This window comes from Caretta caretta, chromosome 7 (genome assembly GCF_965140235.1).
Source record: "Caretta caretta isolate rCarCar2 chromosome 7, rCarCar1.hap1, whole genome shotgun sequence".
In the NCBI taxonomy this organism is placed as follows: Eukaryota; Metazoa; Chordata; order Testudines; family Cheloniidae; genus Caretta; species Caretta caretta.
Window position 1 is genome coordinate 24,979,234 of NC_134212.1, and position 4,038 is coordinate 24,983,271.

Below are 4,038 nucleotides of genomic sequence, written 5' to 3' on the forward strand. Positions count from 1 at the left end.
GTACAGAGTTAAAAACCTGTAGAAGGGCTGTATTAGTTTCCTTATAACGTTCTTTCTGTCTTATTCTCTCCAAATCAAATGAAGCACTACATTTTCCAATATATAATTATTTTTAATCATCCCAAAACACCACATTTAATGAAAAACATCAAATTTCTTCTGTTAAAGAAGCAAAATATTATGCCGCATAACACACATTTTTCCTGAAGTTTCACATACAAAGTGGATTCCCTAGTTTAGAATTATGAATTAGAATTATGTTTCAGAATTTAATTGTGAAAGTTTAAATCACCCTTTATTGATCTGTTTGTTGCCAGATTCAAATACCCAGAACATGTTTGCTTAGAGCAGTTGGGTCTCTTGACTAAGGACAAGTACAACTGCCCTATAACATACATTTGATTTGTTTGTATATGTTACAGGGAAATAATCAATGCTGTTCTTATAAAGTGTCACCAATAATACTCATGAATGTAAGGCTACATCATCGGACTGAATATAAACCAGGGAATGTACCTTGTTTAGCTTTCTTATTAATAGACCTGTGCAAGGGATGGAAGTTCTATTTCAAAGGATTTTGTGATTTCAAAATTTGGCTTTGTTCCAAATCAGAGCAAAAAATTGAAAGTTTTAAAGCTCTCTGAAAGAAAATTCCAAAACATGTTTTGTTTTGGGTAGTTTGAAACATTTCATTTTGATTTTGACTTTTTAAGTTTTACATCTGGTACAAAATAAAAAAATTCAAAGAAAAGTAATTTCAAAACAAAAACATCAAAAGATTTGTTTTGAAAATGTCAGAAATTCTGTGTTGACATTGTCAGAACATTTTCTATTTTCTTCAAATGAAATTACAGTGAAATTGACCCAATTTTGCAAAGCATTTTGATTTCAATGGAACCACATATTCTGATGCAATATTGTTCCACTGAAGTTTCTCTGAACAACTGTACTTATTAATCATGGTTTAGTCACATAATAGCTCTACGGTGCATTAAAAGTGAGTTTTGTAGACATGTAAATACAGAGAACTGGATTAAGTGATTACTCAAGAAGACAGTGTCAAAATTTGGCTGCTTAACAGAGATGGTCTTTTATTAAAGTTTTTGCTCTGTTCGTTTGGGGAGATTTGGAAGTGGTCTTTCTTAAGAGAAGTTTCCTAAAGAGGATGGATTTTCATACAGATTCTACTGTAAGTTTCTTTTATTAACAGAAGAATATGGAGCCTTCCAGTGGCAAAAATAATTCCATGTGTAAATATGTGTTCAAAGACTTGTCACTGGTGAGACTGCTACTGGAATACTATGTCCTGTTCTGGTGTTCACAATTCAAAAAGGATGTTCAAAAATTGAACAGGGCTCAGAAAAGAGCCACGTGTATGATTAAAAGATTTAAATACATGCCTTATAATGAAAGACTTAAGGAGCTCAATCTGTTTAGTTTACCAACGAGAAAGTTCAGGAGTGGCTGGATTACAGTCTGTAAGTACCTAAATGGGGAACAGAAATTAGATAATAGAGGGCGCTTCAATCTAGCAGACAGGTATAACAACATCCAGTGGCTGGAAGCTGAAGCTAGACAAATTCAGATGTGACATAAGGTACATGTTTTTAACAGTGAGGGTAATTACCCTGTGGAACAACATATCACGGGCTGTGGTGGATTCTTCATCACTGGAACTGTTTAAATCAAGGTTGGATGTTTTTCTAAAAGATCTGCTCTACTTCCAACAGGAATTAATTCAGGGAAGTTCTATGGCCTGTGTTATACAGGAGTTCAAACTAGATAAGCACAGTGGTCCTTTCTGGACTGTTAATCTATGAATCCTAGTGGATAATATATCTGTGCTACCTATTGCAGTGGTTGTGAGTTTTACCCCTTTTAGGAATTCTTATTTTGTTACCTCTTCTATTTTTTTCATCACTGCAATTAGAGTAATTCTTTTCACTTTCCTAAATCAAAAATGTATATCTGTTGTAAATGTTTTAGAATGTTTAAAAATAGCCTAGTTAGAGAAAGAACCATTCAGCCATACAAAAAAGAAAGCTTTTTTATTACAGTATAAGAATTGTTTCAGACCGAGGTGATGACTGAGGACGGCTGCATGATCCCCCAGCTGCAGCTCTTGGGTTTCTCTGTAGTGTGAAGTTGGCTCTCCTTTCATTACTGATAACAGATTTACAGCATAGGCTTTTATCAATGCTGTTTTCAGACTTCACTATATGTAGAGGCTTTCAACTACAAATTCAAAGACTGAAATCAGGAAGGCAAATTTTTTGTGCATGCTCTTGCATGTTTCTATGGTTTCATTTATTTTCCTAATTAATTTATTAGCTATTCCCTTTCGTTAACTTTTTTTTTTGTAGCTCCTTTTTGACTGTAGTTTTAAAAAAAATCTTCCAGGAAGCAGACAAAATTTTCCAATTGTTTTCCACTGTGTTTGTTTTCACTACTACTTCTAAAAGGAAAAGATCTTTACAAAAACAGGAAACAGCAGACTGCTCTGTACTGTAATACCACACACACACACACAAACAGTGTGTATGTGTGTATGTTTTAAACTTTTATGAAAAGTCAGGAAAAGCAGCATGTACCATAAAGACCATTAGGGCTTGATCCTGCTCCCATTCAAATCAATGGAAAAATTCCCACTAAGTTGAGTGGTATAGGATCAAACTCTTAATGAACAAAACCCACCATCTCATCCTAGTTCTGCTCCAATCTGACTGAGCCCTGGTCTACACTAGGACTTTAGGTCAAATTTAGCAGCGTTAAATCGATGTAAACCTGCACCCGTCCACACGATGAAGCCCTTTATTTCGACTTAAAGGGCTCTTAAAATCGATTTTCTTACTCCACCCCTGACAAGTGGATTAGCGCTTAAATCGTCCTTGCCGGGTTGAATTTGGGGTACTGTGGACACAATTCGACGGTATTGGCCTCTGGGAGCTATCCCAGAGTGCTCCATTGTGACCGCTCTGGACAGCACTCTCAACTCAGATGCACTGGCCAGGTAGACAGGAAAAGAACCACGAACTTTTGAATCTCATTTCCTGTTTGGCCAGCGTGGCAAGCTACAGGTGACCACGCAGAGCTCATCAGCAGAGGTGACCATGATGGAGTTCCAGAATCACAAAAGAGCTCCAGCATGGACCGAACGGGAGGTACGGGATCTGATCACTGTATGGGGAGAGGAATCCATGCTATCAGAACTCCGTTCCAGTTTTCGAAATGCCAAAACCTTTGTCAAAATCTCCCAGGGCATGAAGGGCAGAGGCCATAACAGGGATCCGAAGCAGTGCCGCGTGAAACTTAAAGAGCTGAGGCAAGCCTACCAGAAAACCAGAGAGGCGAACGGAGGCTCCGGGTCAGAGCCCCAAACATGCCGCTTCTATGATGAGCTGCATGCCATTTTAGGGCGTTCAGCCACCACTACCCCAGCCGTGTTGTTTGACTCCTTCAATGGAGATGGAGGCAACACGGAAGCAGGTTTTGGGGATGAAGAAGATGATGATGATGAGTAGGAGGTTGTAGATAGCTCACAGCAAGCAAGTGGAGAAACCGGTTTTCCCGACAGCCAGGAACTGTTTCTCACCCTGGACCTGGAGCCAGTACCCCCTGAACCCACCCAAGGCTGCCTCCTGGACCCGGCAGGTGGAGAAGGGACCTCCGGTGAGTGTACCTTTTAAAATACTATACATGGTTTAAAAGCAAGCATGTGAAAGGATTACTTTGCCCTGGCATTCGCGGCTCTCCTGGATGTACTCCCAAAGCCTTTGCAAAAGGTTTCTGGGGAGGGCAGCCTTATTGCATCCTTCATGGTAGGACACTTTACCACTCCAGGCCAGTAACACGTACTCGGGAATCATTGTAGAACAAAGCATTGCAGTGTATGTTTGCTGGCGTTCAAAGAACATCCGTTCTTTATCTCTCTGTGTTATCCTCAGGAAAGTGAGATATCATTCATGGTCACCTAGTTGAAATAGGGTGCTTTTCTTCAGGGGACACTCAGAGGAGCCCGTTCCTGCTGGGCTGTTTGCC